Here is a 16848-nt window from a genome sequence, read left to right on the forward strand (position 1 = left end):
GCAAATAAAGGCTTGCAGTGATTGGACGGGACTCGGGAGGGGGTGTGGTCGCCTTGGAAGTGATTGCGCCGGCCTGTTGTCTGGTGCAGGTGTGACAGGCTGCAGACACTGCACAGAGCCGTCCCCTCTCCAGTAGGTACTGGGGGAGGGAAGTGAGCAGAGGAGTCTAGGCTGGGGACGGTACAGATCTCTGTAAGTGGAGCAGAGAGGGAACAGGCAGTGTGTCCCTATCAGTGATCTGAGTGGAGGAGTCTCTGCACAGCTGTCCTGCGCACAGAAGAGGGAGGAGGATGGTGGATCACACTGAACAGGTCACTGTGTACACAATGCAACATCACCCCCTCCCAGGGGCGGACTGACCATTTGGAAACTCGGGCACTGCCCGAAGGCCCGGGGTCAGTAGGGGGCCCCATGAGATGCCCCTGGTACCTTTTTCATAGGCTTTTTTGAGTTTGGGCAAGGACACAGGGGCCCCATGATCCCCTATTGCCCGGGGGCCCCATGAGTTGTCAGTTCGCCCCTGCTCCCTCCACAGAGATGTGAGGGGGGCTGTGGTCACCAGAGCTCCCTTATCCCCCACAGTGCAAGGGGACCTCTGCAGACCCTGATGTAAAGGGGAACCCTGATGTAAGAGGGAACACTGCAGACCCTAATGTAAAGGGGAATGCTGCTGACTGTGTTGTAAGGACAGTGGCTTTGGTGACCATAAACCACCTTACAGCAGGGTTCCCCTTTACATCATGGTTTGCAGTTTCCCCCTTACATCACAGTTCCCCATTTACATCAGAGTCCGCAGAGGTCCTCCTTGCACTTAAGGGGGAACCCTGCAGATTCTGATGTACAGGAGAACTCTGAGGACTCTGATGTAAGGTGAACTCTGGGGACTCTTGTTTAAGGGGGGGCTCTGGTGACCAGAGACCCCCTTATATCAGAATTTCTTTTTACATCACAGTTCGTAGTGTTCCCTTGCACATCATGGTCCGCAGTGTGCCCCTTTACATTAAAGTCCGCAGTATTCACCTTTACACATATAAAAATATTTATATAAAATTATTTTATCAGATAAAAATCAAGAAAACAAAGTCGGTACAACTGTCTTTTTTTTTGGGGGGGGGGGGGCACTTCAGATTTCAGCTTTACTGTTTATAGGCTCCTCAGATGTAAGTCCGGCCCTGCTCCCAGACTCTCTCAGTCTCTATCACACTTGCTTGCTTAGCCTCCTCAGCTCCCTCAGCCCGATGGACATGGAATCTCTCCTCCAGCACGGAGTGCTATCTCTTGAATGGAGCACCTCTGTCTCCTAACAGGAATACCTGTTTTCAGATGGGAGTTCTGAACTATGTCCAGTTCTATCATTATAATGGCTGTTCACACCAGCACACTCAGCTTGCTGGTCTTCACATGAACACTGGGTTGGAGAATTCTTCCATCCCTAAACACTTTGAAATACCCAAACTACAGTGCCCAATCCGGGAACACTAAAATCCAGAGAAAGTTGTTAAACAGTTTTCTCTGCTCATAATCGGTACTCTAGAATCCTGCGCTCGGCATAGGTGCGAACCCTGTGTCCTTTCTGCAACCATTTTCACAGTGGCAGGGTCTTGTACTGTCACAGTATATAAATAGTACCCATGACATTGGACGTACAAAGTGCTATGGACTAAAAAATGAGCGTTAGGCAGAAGCTGGCTGTCTTCAGGATTTCTCTGTGACTGAAATGTTGATTGAAATATTTAACCTAAGAATATTCAATCCTTGGTTTAAAATTCAGCTGAAGTGATTGAGCGTTGTAAGCAAGTTTTTTTTTGCAGCAAAAAAGAAAAAAGATACATAGCTTTAACTACATGGGACCCAGCCAGGGCCCCATTCTTAATGGGAAGATGTGTAATTTCAAATTGTAGTGCAATCTCTGCAGTCCACTTTCCCCCTCTTCATCTCCTCAGGACTACAACGATCATGTTTTACAGTGTATTGACTTGAAAATGTAGAGGGGATAATGCCCTTTGCCAACATCGGACAGCTGGCAACAGACAGTCAATCAGAATCTGGCAAAACATACTTTCCAATAAAGTCTTAGCTGTGTTCTTCCGTTCTTACATGTTGTGCAGCTGCTATTAAAAACTTTCCCAGTTTACTATAAGGCAGCTAGTGTTCCATGCTGCTGTTTTACTGCATAACAAAACATCCTGCATCTTGTGTATACTCTTCAACCTCTAAAACATTTTGGTGGTGCTACACTCTTAGAAGGAGAGAAACACTGAAACATCTTTCTCTAACATTAAAGTGTTACTAAACCCAGGACCCTGCTTTCACTATATCTGGTCTCCCGCAGTACACAGAACATGGAAATGCAATTATTTTAGTAAATATAAACTGCTAAATACCTTTTCTCATCAGCAGTTAGAGCAGTCTTGTGACTTCAGCAGAGCACTGGTTAACATTTGTAGGAGGAGTTTTCTTTCTGCTCTAGGAGGATGTGAAACCCCTGACCCCCTGGACAGTGCTGATTGGCCCTGTGCTGATCACATGCACTCTCGAAAGAAAAAAAAAAAAACCTCTCTAGCAATACACACCAAACGGAGCATGTGTATGTGACTACGGATTCAGTCTGCATCAGGTGGTCATTTCAACAAGAGGAGGGACAGAGAAGGATCAAACAGCCTTTTTACACAATGCAGAGGATTAACCCCTTAGATTCCACAGTGAGTATAAGAAGCATGCTTTGCTACATATACAGACTGATTTTATTGTTGTGGGTTTAGTAACACTTTAAATTAGTTTGTTAGGTTGACATATCTGAAATTAAAAAGGCATTATTTTTACCTCTAGGTCTTTTTGATGTGTCTTTAACATTCTGTAAATATAACTGCAACCAAAACTTTTGTATTAGTTTTAGAGCAGCAAAGGGTTAGAACACCTGCTAGATTTCAACTGCTGTCTGTAGACCGCTGGGGAGATTTCCCTGCACTTCCTGTTCTGAGACAATGGTGAATGGTAATCGAGATAGGAAGTGAAGGGCAATCTCTAATGAAAGTACAAATCTAATGAAGGTTGTAGCCTTCTCCCACTCTTGTAAAAAAGAGTCTTTATTGTGTTCAGTCCCTCTTGGGAAGATTTTAACTCACTTCCCAAAAGAGGTTACAGACAGCAATACATGGTTGGCAAGTGTCCAGGATCCTGCAGCACATTCCCAGGGATACTGTCCCAAAGTGTCTATGTCTGGCACGATTCAGGACATTCAGAATAGTGGCAGCTGGGTGCCAAGTCCTGGAAGGCTCTGCATTTTTGCATCTGGCACTACAATTATCTCAGTGCTGACTGTCAAGTGGACTGAAGTCCTGCCTGACAGTCATGCTATAATCCCAGCATCAGCAGAAACAGAGCTGCTGTGCAGGAGTGGATAAGTAACCACTGAACACTGTTTATTCTTGCTTCCGCTGACATCAATGATTTGGGGCTTATTATATCCCACTGTCAACAATGAAGGTTATTGATCTCCTACTTAAATCAACAAAAGGGGCTTGTTTTACTCCCACCAATGTTGGGGCTTATTTTACTCCCACCAATGTTGGGGCTTGTTTTACTCCCACCAATGTTGGGGCTTATTTTACTCCCACTGACACCAGCAATGAAGCTTGGTGTACTTCCAATGACACCAATAACGGGCTTATTTTACTCCCACTGACACCAGCAATGAAGCTTGGTTTACTCCCAATGACACCAGCAATGAAGCTTGGTTTACTCCCACTGACACCAGCAATGAAGCTTGGTTTACTTCCAATGACACCAATAACGGGCTTATTTTACTCACACTTACACCAACTGTGGGTCTTATTTTGCACCAATGATGGGGCTCATGTTATTCCCACTTGCACTTATATGAAATTTATATTTATCACATGGACACCAAAAATGGAACTTATTTACTCCCAGTGACCAGGTGATCAAACGATAGTATTTGATTTTACTGCCACTACCAACAACACCACTCTCTTCAGTGTACCCTTCTAAGTGGGTGTGGTTTTATGGTTTGCAGCCCTACAAACCATAAGCCTCATGAGGCAGTAAAAAAGATTATATATTTTTCCACCTTCCCCCCCAACTACAAATGTGAACTAATGTAAACTAAGCCTTGCAGGAACACTAAAAACCTGATAGAGGTGATAACTATTCTCCAAACAATTTCTAACACAAAAAAATCAAAAACAGTTTTACCTGGAGTTGGAATTTTTACATATCCAACTGGTTAAACACTATTGTACTGAATGAACAAAATGCCCATCATGGTGGTAAACTATTATTGTTTGAACATTTAAAGAATCTAAAAGCTTTAGGGCTCATCATTCATTCACACTTCTGCAGTTCCCTGTGGCATACTGCAATGTTTCATCATAGGGAATCCACTATTTCGGTCCAATAGTCATCCAAGTTACGTGGTTCATATTACTGCATAGAAATGCAGTGCGGTTATGGAAGTCTTCTCTGCTGCATTTTGGTGTATTTATCCACTAACTTTTTCTCTACATAAATTAATGCAAATATGCTACAATGTGTGTGGATTGGTTAGTGCAGGTTTTATGAAGGCGACTGCATTTAACAGGCTTTTTTTTTTTCATCAATCTCAACATCGTGAAGATAAAACATATGAAAACAAAAGAAAAAAAAACAATGTTATGAAACACATAAAAATGTATCTAAAAATGCAAACTAAAATCTTGTAAAATATTTTTAGATGCAATAATGTGTATAGATTCTTGTTGCAAAAACTGAATTGCTGATATTAAATCCAAAACCAAAAATTTGATATATTGCAGCTCACCAGCTAATCATTAGATGTTGTGGCTGCATTCATTTTTTTTAGGCTTTTTTCCCCGTTTTCGTCTGGTGATCTTGCCAGTAACACACCTCCTGTACTAGAGTGTGTACACTCTGGATGAAGGAACACAGAGACACCTTTGTACAGCAGCATCGTCAGCCTGGGGGAGGGGGAGTGTTAGATGTACTAGCAGATTTAGATACACTAACAAATTGAAGCCAAATTCAAGCCCACACTTTATAAGCAGGTAAACCAAAAAATGTTTTTCCTTTTGAGATAAAGATTTTACATAAATCATCACAAAGAGTCGAGTATCTAGCTGTTCGTCCCCAACATAAATGTAAATGAAGAATCCCCCTATGAGACTGTAATGCAGCAACCATGTCATTACACATATACTCAAGGGAACTTTTTTAAAACATATGCTTTTATTACATAGACATACTTGTGAAAGATACATAATCTTTTAAAAAAAAGATTTATTAGCTCTGATGGATATTGCAAAGATACTTCCTTTACAGAATAACAAAATTCCCAAAAAGTTACCCCGAAGCATTTCAATCATTCCACTTTTTTATCTTCTTCAGGGGGCATATATACAAGATAAATTTCTAGATAAACATTATAAAAACACTATCGCAGTTGTCAGCAGTAGTACAAAAATACCAACACTATTGCAGCTCACCACAACGCTTACTAAACTGTAAGAGTATGGAGATGTCCCAGAACCCAAAGGGAAAAAAGTAGTTGTATCCAGCTATTTTAACTGTAATGAAAGTCAAATAAGAGCATAAAAATACTTCCCATAATAATAAATCCTTCTCTACACAAAAAAACAGGAATAATGCTCACTAGGTATAATGCTCCCTCATGCGTCTGTGAGGGAGAGCTTCTCCCCTGGTATCAGCTCATTCCTATGTGTTCATCTAGAAATCTTTCTTGTATTTATGCCCCCCTGAAGAAGATCAAAAAAGTGGAATGATCAAAACACGTCGGAGTTACTTTTTGGGAAATTTGTTATTCTGTAAAGGAAGTATCTTTGCAATATCCATCTGAGGTAATGTCCTCCGGCCGATGCCGGCATCTGTCTTCCGGGTTCCATTCCCTGCGACGTCAGGACATACAGGGACGGAACTGGCGGGAAATTTAAAAATGTCAAAAAGTTACATTCACTAAATACACTAAAATCACATAGTAAAACATTACTGTATCAAAGCATTTCACATACATTTTGTCCCTAGTGCTTTGTCCTATGTCCTGCCTGCATTTGTACTGTTCTTTCTGCCTTGAAACTGAGAAATGTCCATGGCATCCAAAAAGCGTCCCTTTAGGTCAAAAGCGGTTTTAGACCAGCTAGAGAACAGAGATAGTAAATTAGAACTACTTGCAGAATTGAGTGATGATTCGTGAAGAAATTCGTCATCAGACACTGAAAACGATTTTGTGACTAAGGTCATTGATGTGCGAACTTGGCGCTATATTTCAAATTTCAGTGTTTCTGGTTTGATTATATTATTGAATTAAATGTATTATTATTATATTATTATTTTTAATGATTATTTATTAAATTATAATTTATGATTTTGTGTTTCAAATTTTAACATACCCGGAATGTTTACTAGAATCTTGTTCGGACAGATTTCAGTGAGTTATTCCTACAAATTACTGACCTACAATAAAAAAAACGACATATTTTCATGCAAAAAAAAATGTACCGCTTTGAGCACAGAAATACTGACATGATCAGACTGCTAGGGAGGCTACGAAAAGTGTAGGAGAAAGTTTACAAACGATCACTGGCCTGCATAACAACTGTTAATTACTTTTCCTTTAAAAGGTATTCTCTCAAGGAAGGTATTATTCTTCTTCCAATAACTTTGACATTCTATACTGTATGTGATAAAATTATCAAATTATATCTATGATACAACAAAATGGTCATAAAAATCAACTAATAGAACTGGAAAATTAGAGCACTACAACTTTTGTTTCATAACAAATGGATGCCAATACTTGGCACCTATATTGAGAACTGAAGGTGATATGTGTCAACTTAAATGTCAGTTCAATTCTTCTGATCTGTATTATTAAAGAATAGGAGAACAATCTCTGCATACTTTAGATCTACATAGTGCAGTTAAAGTGTTAATAAAGGAAAAGTTGAAAAAGAGCTTTGGTCCTATTTCTCCTGTTGGTCACAGGAGTGCATTCATTCTGTACTCCTGCGACCCATATTCAGCCAAGAGCAGGCTAAAGCCTTCTGTTGGCTCATGTCACTCAGTCAGACCAGACTTTGGAGAGATCCTGTCGGGATTCACCCACATGCCTGGATCAGCAGTTAGTTCAGCCTCTCAACACACCACTGAGAGCCTGAGCCCCCTGCTCCCATCCCCTCTACAGCTCGGAGCTCCATTGAGCACTGGAAGGGCACAGCAGAGAGCCAGTGACTTACAGTCACCACTCTGTGCTCAAAGCGGACCCAAGACTGGGGGAACAGTGGTCTTTGAATGTTCAGTTCTTGGTGAAGAGGTGGCAAGGGAGAGATGCAACATTGGATCAATGTTGCATCCACCTAGGTGAGTATAAATATTAGTTTTTTTTTTTAAAAATGAACTTTTAAACATTTATTGTAAAATGTCTACAGTGCTGAAGATCTCAGCACTTACCAGGTTAGCTGTGTCTTTTTTTTTCAAAACCTGTAGTTGTGCGGTATTCCCCCTTTTCCTGCATTAGAGTAGCTTCATTCCCTTGCAGGGTCCCATGAAACCACCTCTGTGTGCATGCTCCCGGCTGAGTGTTCCTGCACAGCATACATCCACACATTTAAAAGCCTACAGGGGCAACCCACCCCTCTGATTCTCCCACCTTCTGCTTCCTACCGGGTTGCCTAACAGCAACCTTACCTGTCAACCTTACTAGTCCCCTGTGGCATGCTCAGTGTTTTTGCTCCTCTACCTGGAAGTTCAGGAAAGCAGACTGCTGTGGATCTGGAAGCCATCAACACATAAAAAAAGCAAGTGTTGTTAGACCAACCACCATCCGTCTTTTTGTTTCTTAACCTCCCTGGCGGTATTCCCAAGTGTAGCTCGGGGTAAACTTTCAGTACCAAAAGCGGTAACCCCGAGCTACACTTGGGCTTACACAGCAGCGTTGCTTCGGGATCCCTGTTTCACTTACCTTGTCCTGCGCTCCTGCGATGTCCCCCCTGCAGTGTCCCCGGCCATCTCCTCCGGCCAATGCCGGCATCCGTCTTCCGGGTTCCATTCCCTGCGAAAATCAGGACGTACGGGTAACAGAACCGGCGGGAAATTAAAAAAATTTTAAAAGTGACATTCACTCAATACACTAAAATCACATACTAAAACATTACTTTATCAAAGCATTTCACATACATTTTGTCCCTAGTACTTTGTCCTGTCCCCTGCCAGCATTTTTACTGTTCTTTCTGCCTGGAAACTGAAAAAAGTCCATGATGTTCAGAAAGCGTCCCTTTAGGTCAAAATCAGTTTTAGACCAGCTAGAGAACAGCGATAGTAAATCAGAACCACTTGCAGAATTGAGTGATAATGATTCGTGGGGAAATTCGTCATCAGACACTGAAAACGATTTTGCAACTAAGCTCAGTGATGTGCGAACTTGGCGCTAAATTTCAAATTTCAGTGTTTTTGGTTTTTGATAACATTATTGAATTAAATTTATTGTTATTGTATTATTATTTTTTATGATTATTTATTATAATTTATGATTTCGTGTTTCAAATTTTATCATACTCGGGATGTTTACTAGACTCTTGTTCGGACAGATTTCAGTGAGTTATTCCTAAAAATAACAGGCCTACAATAAAAAAATGACATATTTCCATGCAAAAAAATGTACCGCTTTGAGCACAGAAATATTGACATAATCAGACCGCTAGGGAGGTTAATGTCCATTCTTTGACCCAGCACTGATACCTTCTCCTCATACTATACTAACATACTGTATGCTTTAAATTTTGTAAAAATAAATAAATAAAAAAGGCAAGTGTTGTGCAAAAATGTGCAATAAACAATATGCTGGGGAATGTTTCACAAACATGTACTAAGCACTGTGACTTTAATTAACAAGATCTTCAGTTGTCTCCAAAGAGTTCAGACAAATCTAAGGCTGAATTCACATTGATTTGCAGCAAGATATCCACTTATGTGCTACTTACTTTTTGACAAAGGTCATTTTTTGACCTAATTCTCTGAGAACCAATGTTCTCCTACAACTCTGAATATCATTCAGATTGGATAGAAAATGCATTGGGCACTCTCTAGAATCTGTTTAGTGGTCACTAGACTAATGCAAGTCTCTAGTCTTTGGAACCCTAAAGTTCACTTACTGAGCAAATGGTTCCCCATAGACATTAGAAAATCTTTAAGTAGGTCAGGTGACAACCTAATGTCTATACTACTATACTAAGATAGCTTCAGAAAAATTAATTTGTTATTTTTAGATAGAAAAAGTTTAAACAGGTGGACAACATCATTGTGTCTGTTTTCCTTAGATATGTCAGCACCAGGATTGACTTCAAGCAGGAAAACTGTTCCTCTTCTTCCTTCCTCCATAACCTAAATGTGCAGGCTTATGTATCCCAAAGTCTTGCTAATGCATGCCATAGACGGGTCGTTTATTGGCCGAATTTTCGTCCGCACAAAAAATTGGCCGATATTCACGCCATTAGTGGGGCCAGCCAGTCTGCCATTTTCCGCAGATCTCCTCATTTATTTTTATCGGTCATGCTGGAAAATCCACGAAACACGGACGTTTTTCGTGGACATTGGTGGCAGCATCGGCAACAGTGCCAACCGATTTTTCGTTTATCGGCCGATAAACGGCCCATCTATGGCCTGCCTTAGTGCCCAAGCTGCACAGCAGACATTGTGAGGTGGCTGGTTTGAGCTTGCAGTCCCTCTATGCCTATTGCTAGTCTAACTTGTATAACTCTTTTAAGACCTCATCTGATATCCCACATTAACATCAACAAGAATACTCTGGAACAATGGGTTAAATTAGTTAACTCTGTGTTAGCACTATACAAATAACTTATCTCAGTAGGAGTGCGCCAGGTAAATTAAATGACATTTGGTATATATACAAATTCAATCACTGATATTTGATATGAATATTCTATTGAGCTACCTGGAGCTCTTCATTTTCTCCAGGGAATATTTATGGCCCCTACAACCATCCCACAATACAGTACCGAGTGATTAAAGCAGGGGTCTCCAAACTTTCTAAAGAAAGGGCAAGTTTACTGTCTTTCAGACTTTAGGGGGGTCGGACTGTGCCCAGTGGGCGTAAACAATGCCTGATCTTTGGTGTTAGGGGGAAAAATAGTTGCTGTCAATGGAAGAATAGTGCCCCATTTTTGTTGTCAGTGGAAGGCATTATGGCCCATCACTGGTGTCAGTGGAAGGAATAGTGGCTGATTGTTGGTGTCAGTGGCAAGAATAATGCCTCAAGGGCCTAATAAAGGCAAGTAAAGGGCTGCAGTTTGGATACCACTGGCCTAAAGGAACTATCAGAAGGATTAGGTCTTGTCAAATGGGGGAGGGCTATACTTGGACAAATTGGGATTCTAGAATGTTGCTGTTAGTTTAACTGGATTGTGAGGCTTTAGTTGAAGTTATGGGTATGTGTGGATTGCATATGTTAGTTAGATGCTGCTTATGTCACTAATGTAACATTTACCCCTAGGATCACTTTTAGAGTGACCTTGTAACAAAATTACAAATAAGAAAAAACTGTTGCTCTGCAAAGAAGAGATATTACAATACTTATATAAATCACCGTATTTCTCTGGGTCAAAAAATATGACCTTCAAAACAAAAACTGCGCTAAAAAATATATAAACATAACACATATATACCACAAAATAAAAATAAATAAATAAATCATCAGCTGCCATATTCCATTATAAAAAATTATTAACAAATCATATTCTGCAATTCCAAAATATTAATGCAGCGCTCTGTAAATAATAGAGTGATAATCAACAAAAAAGTCCATAAATCAAAGTCCTTCTGTAATCACCGTGTGAATTAAATCAAAGTTGCAAGAAAATCACCATGTGACTGCTTAAATAATTTCTCCAATGTGCCGTGCTCCCCCTTCAGGTGTGCACTCACCAAAATTATTTGCCTTCTATTCTCATGGTTGGCAAATGTGCTTTTATATATATATATATATATGTGTTCCTCCAGAGTAAAGATGATTTCTCAGATCACAAAACAATTCCTCCCAAGAATGATTCAAATTCTCCAATATTATTGCCTCCGAATGACTTATTTCTGGATTTTCATACCTGTAAGGGATACTCGTGTGTGTGGTGCCCTGGGTGGGACCTCACCCCCTGATCTTGCTCCCATTTGGGTCTCTGGTCGTTTTTCTCCGTTTGGTGCATATTGATCAATATGCACCAAACGGTGCATATTTATATATAAAAGCGCATTTGCCAACCATGAGAATAGAAGGCAAATAATTTTGGTGAGTGCACACCTGAAGGGGGAGCACGGTACATTGGACAAATTATTTAAGCAGTCATGTGGTAATTTTCTTGCAACTTTGATTTAATTCACACGGTGATTACAGAAGGACTTTGATTTATGGACTTTTTTGTCGATTATCACTTTATTATTTACAGAGCGCTGCACTAATATTTTAAAATTGCAGAATATGATTTGTTAATAATATTACATTACTTACCTGTTTTGGAGGACATGGTGCTTTGTCTTGCAAGAATGTAGCAGAAAGGGGAAGGAACCAAAGTGCTTGGTAGAAGACCAGGAATCCGACACTCAGATAAAGAGGATTCTCTGGACTTCCAGACTGAAGAGAGCAAAGATCAATGGTGCAGGTGGTGGGACAGGTAAGTAAAAATGGGTAATACTGGCCTATAGATGACTGGAAACAAAGAAAAGTTGTTCCTCACCTCCAGACTATGCCCCTGTGCTAGTCATAGACTCTTTTGTCTGTAGCAAATCAGTGTAATGAGAACTGAGTGACAAATTCAGATAGAATAATTATTTTAAAAAATCAGCGCCCCTTGACCAGCAAAATAAAAAAGGATTTTGCAGAGAGTGCAATAAACAAATAAATAATTCACTAGGAGACACAACACAACATGATTTCAGGAAAGCCCCAAACTCTACTCCAAAACAGTCCCAAAAATGGATTGGTAAGGCTCCATGCACCCTGGGCGTTTTAATAATGCTGGTAAAGTTAGCTGTGTAAAGTCACATTAGAAACATGAGCTTTTCAGCATTTTTGGATTAGTGTTTAGCCGTGTTTTTCACATTTGTAGTTTTTAGCGGTTTTTTTTACCAAAAATTTTTTTTTTTTGTAAAAAAAATGTAAAAAAAACTCTGCTTTGCTGCGATTGACCATGTTTTGTCACGTTAAAAAAAAAATTCCCTTAGAGACCCACTAGTCCTGGGGTTTTTTTCCAGCCAAAAATGCCCCTACCAAAAACCATTGATTACAGTCTATGTGTGCATAAACACATAGGATAACATGCTGGGGGGTTTACTGGCTGTAGAAAAAAATCTCAAAAGCCAAAAACAGCAGTTGTAAAAACGTCCAGTGTGCATGAGGATTAAATATTAGTCCCTATTTCCAAAGGTTATCCTATGTGGTCAAATCATCTTCAAAGCTATACCTGTGACAGCAATGCCATCAGTAGGATCAGTCATGCTAAGAAAACCAAAAAAGTACACCAGTCATGTAGGAGACAAAGTAAGGCATGTAAAAACAAATATTGTGTCAGTTTTTCTGATGCCTGATTAGGATCACGCATCATGATCACTGTGTGCATATACAGTATAAAAAGGGGAAATAATTTTTGTTACAGTGGATTGTAGAAAGGCAAAAAGGATGTTTTCCTTCATCACATCACAATACCTTGTAAATGATTAGATTTAAAGTTTAACATGTCCGTCATCTAACAGGAGGCTTTCTTTCCCAATTACAGAGAGTATTGTTAAATTCTGCCAAATTAATCATGTTGGCTCAATAAAAATCATTCTATGAATATGAATACCTGCATTTGCAGAGATGAAGCACATAGCTTTTTGGTATGACTGTGGTATCACCTCTGTAGTGAAAGCAGGTTGCAGTACACATGTACCATGGGTTTGTGGTGCGGTGTTTGTAGACACTATCTGCAAAAAGGTGTGTCACTGTGTTTGTTGGAAGGAGCTGCTGCCACTGATGTGCATTAGAGCTTGGGTACACCAGAGATGAACTGAGCAATTCTTGTTGTTACACAAAGATTGCAGTCCCAAGGATGAAGCTGTTTTCCCATGTGCATAAGCATTTACTGATATTTCTTATTTTCTTTAATTTATTACAGGTATTTATGTAGCACCAACAATTTACACACTGGTTTACATATTGCACATTCACATCAGTCCCTGCCCTCAAAGAGTTTCCAATCTAAGGTTCCAATCTCACATGCACACATACAGATACTAGGGCCAATATAGGCAGGAGCTAATTAACCTACCAGCACATCTTTGGCAAAAACAGGGGAACCTGGAGGAAACCCACACAAACACAGGGAGAATATGCTACATGCAGACAGTGTCCCAGTTGGGATTTAACCCTGTCACTGTCAGGTCTGTACGTCATTTGAATCTGACAGCGGGGGGTTCAAACAATCCAATGGCTGCAGCCAACAGGATTGTGTGTAAATCTGACAAGCAGACTCCTGCCTGTTAAGTGGAAGCATTCAGATGCTGGCTCCCAATTGTTTCCATACTACCGTACCAGCACACACAGCCCCACGTGAGCGCCTCCTCCATGTATTCCGGGCTCGGCTAACCCAACTGCGGGCTTGGGACTGACATGGTAGGTGTCGGCAGGTAGAGGGTCTTAGACACTGCATGTCTCATTAATTAGAACCTGTCACCTAAAAAAAAGGTAAGCATAAGAAAAAAAAAAAAATTTTAATTGCAAAAAATTAAAGTTACACCCAAGCACATAACACCCCCCCAAAAAAAAAATGTTGAGGCAACCCCACATACTGTATCAAATGTACAAACATAAACACATGCATCAGGGGCGCCTACGCATGAAAACGTTGATTGTGATACACGTTACATATTGCCGCACATGCTGGAGCGAGAACAATAGTTTTAGCACAAGACCTCTTCTGTAATGCTAAAGTAATGACCTATAGGGGGCTATTGAAGCCTCTCCTATAGAAAATATAGGGTACTGAAATTTATTGCCATTTCACGAGTGCACACAAATAGAAGGTTTGGCACGTTGGGTATCTATTTAATCAGTGCAACCTCATCTTTTATGTTTGACCAAATTTGGGTAATTTATTGAGTTTTGTTGCCCTGAGATTCACTTTAGAAAGATCGTGTGACATGAAAATATGAACTACAGCTATTTTATTTTCTAGGGTGTCTGCTTTCAGAAAATATATAATATAAAACATATACTGTTTCAGGGTTTTATGTAATCTTCAGGGCTAAAATAATTTTTTAAACCTTTTGCAAAAAAGGGCAAAAACGGCTCTGGCAGCGAAAGGGCTAAACTAGGGACCAAAGTGCTGCTAGACAGATGTGCTCAGTGCTAAGCCACTTTGCTTCCTTCAGGTAGATGAAGTCTCTTACAAACTGATACACACATACTCCAATGTGTAGTAATAAGAAGGTTTGCCGTTCACTGTTTAAACTCCCTCATGTCTATTAATAATCTAGATAAACCAGAAAAACCAACTCTGCTCAGGGCTACTTTGATTGATCCAAGCTCTGTTTCTCTTCATTACTTAAACACAAGGGTCTGTTTTTGTTGGTCAAATCAGCTTATCAATTAAAAGTAACACATTACTAGACAGCCATCAGTTTCTTTAGAGAAATAAACTGAACATACTGACTGATTCACAAACAAAAAAGATGGACTAAAATGTAATCACAAATTTTAAAAGATTTTATGTGGACACAACAATCAGGAAAAATCACTCAAAACTGTGCAAAGCTTTTTAAAATGTAACTCTTTGGTTGTCACTTCCTCCAAATTTTGCCTCCAGAACTGCCTTACGGAAGAAGTACAACCAAAGCATTTTTGGCTGTACCTCTCCTGTGGGTCACAAGAGTGTAGTTCACCCCCCCCCATGTGACCCGTTTTCAGCTGACGTCCCTCAGCCGGCCCAGGCTGGGGAAAGATCCCGCTCCCCCCCCCCCACCACAGCCCAGTGCTCCAGTGGGCGCTGGGGAGGCTGAGCAGAGAGCGGTGACTGCTTTGGCTTTTCACCAGGATCGAACTGGACAAACATTGCTAATGCATCTGGAAAACTGACTAAATGAAAAATGTTTCTGTTTTTAAAATAATGCTGAAATCCAGGTAGGTATAAAACTAATTTTTGTGCAGTTGTGTAATCCTTCAAAAATAATGAGAATTATATTTACATACAGCAAGCTTATGTACCCAAATATGTTTTCATATTGGCATACTGTCTTCCCATGAATAGCAGCACTCTGACTGGGAGAGGGAAGGGCAGAACTAGAAACCAATCAGACTCTGCTGCATGCATTAACAGGGAACATGCAGGTAGGAGGAGAAAGCAGAGTGGATTTGATGACTTAGTGTATAGAAACTCAGAACCAAAAATGCAATATATGGCTGCTTACTAATCAGTAGATGTTGTGGCTTCATTAGTTTTCCATTTTTTCCCTTTATTTTCAGCTGGTGATCCATCCAGTAAAACACATCCTGTCTCAGGATAGCTCATCTATCTATGGAGGAGCACTGAAGACACCCTTGGACAGCAGCACTGTATGGCAAGGGTAGTGCCGGATGGACTAATAGATTTAAATTGACTTTACAGAAGTGATTGAACTCTAGCAAACAATTTTTAAGCAGTTACAGATTTTGTAAAAGTTTTAACTAAATAAATATAAAACGGATCATTGTAAGCACCCGTCAGTGTTAAATGTTTTTATCAACCTTCTAACTGCCTCATTTGCTGTACATTTTGGTCTGTTAAACCAGTTGCCGACCACAGATAGCCGAATGATGGCTACACTGTGGCCGGCCAGTTCTGGGAGGGCGTCATATGACGTCCTCCCAGAACACGCTCTCCTGCGTGCCCCCTGGGGCGCACACCCGGCGATCTCTGTGATTGCTGTGTTCTACAGAAACAGCTGATCACATGATGTGGTAAAAGGCCAATCACAGCGGCTTTTTACCACGTGATCAGCCGTGTCCAATGACACGCTGATCACAGGTTAATGCAATTGCTGGTTCTCGGCTGCACTTTCCTCACGGTGTCAGAACTTGGGGAAAGTACTGCCGAGAACCAGCAGTTGTCAGAGCAGGGATCGGCACCGATCCTCAGGGCACTGACGATCAGTGCCCTGATGATAGGTGCCCAGCAGTGCCACCCACCAGTTCCACCCACCTGTGCCCAGCACTGCCACCCACCAGTGCCCAGCGGTGCCACCCACCAGTGCCCAGCAGTGCCACCCACCTGTGCCCATCAGTGCCACCCACCTGTGTCACCCAACTCTGCCCATCAGTGCCACCCACCTCTGCCCAGTGCCACCCACCTGTGCCCATCAGTGCCACCCATCAGTGCAACCCAGCAGTGCTGCCAGTCAGTGCCCAGCAGTTGTGCCAGTCAGTGCCCATCAGTTGCACCAGTCAGTGCCCAGCAGTGCCGCCAGTCAGTGCCGCCTATCAGTGCTGACTATCAGTACCCATCATCAGTGCCGCCTATTAGTTCCACCTATCAGTGCCGCCTATCCGTGCCACCTCATTAGTGCTGCCTATCACTGCCCTTCAGTGCTGCCTATCAGTGCCCATCAGTGCTGCCTATCAGTGCCCATCAGTGCTGCCTATCAGTGCAGCCTCATCAATGCACATCAGTAAAGGAGAAAAATTACCTGTTTGCAAAATTTTATGATAGAAACAAAGAAACCTTTTTTTTCAAAATGTTTGCTCTTTTTTTATTTATAGCGCAAAAAATAAAACCCCCAGTGGCAAGTAAATACCAC

At 41.1% G+C, this 16848-nt stretch overlaps 1 long non-coding RNA gene across 1 annotated transcript; it reads left to right on the forward strand.

Annotated features, from left to right (window-relative positions):
* The first annotated feature begins 7220 nt into the window (after positions 1 to 7220).
* Positions 7221 to 15768, forward strand: LOC149458338 (uncharacterized). The gene is made up of 3 exons (XR_016313423.1): positions 7221 to 7392; positions 11560 to 11711; positions 15539 to 15768. It is a non-coding gene; the product is annotated as an uncharacterized LOC149458338 (long non-coding RNA).
* The last annotated feature ends 1080 nt before the right edge of the window (positions 15769 to 16848 follow it).

Source organism: Staurois parvus, unplaced genomic scaffold, assembly GCF_062004578.1.
Source record: "Staurois parvus isolate SC_StPar_1 unplaced genomic scaffold, SC_StPar_1.0 ptg000287l, whole genome shotgun sequence".
Lineage (NCBI taxonomy): Eukaryota > Metazoa > Chordata > Amphibia > Anura > Ranidae > Staurois > Staurois parvus.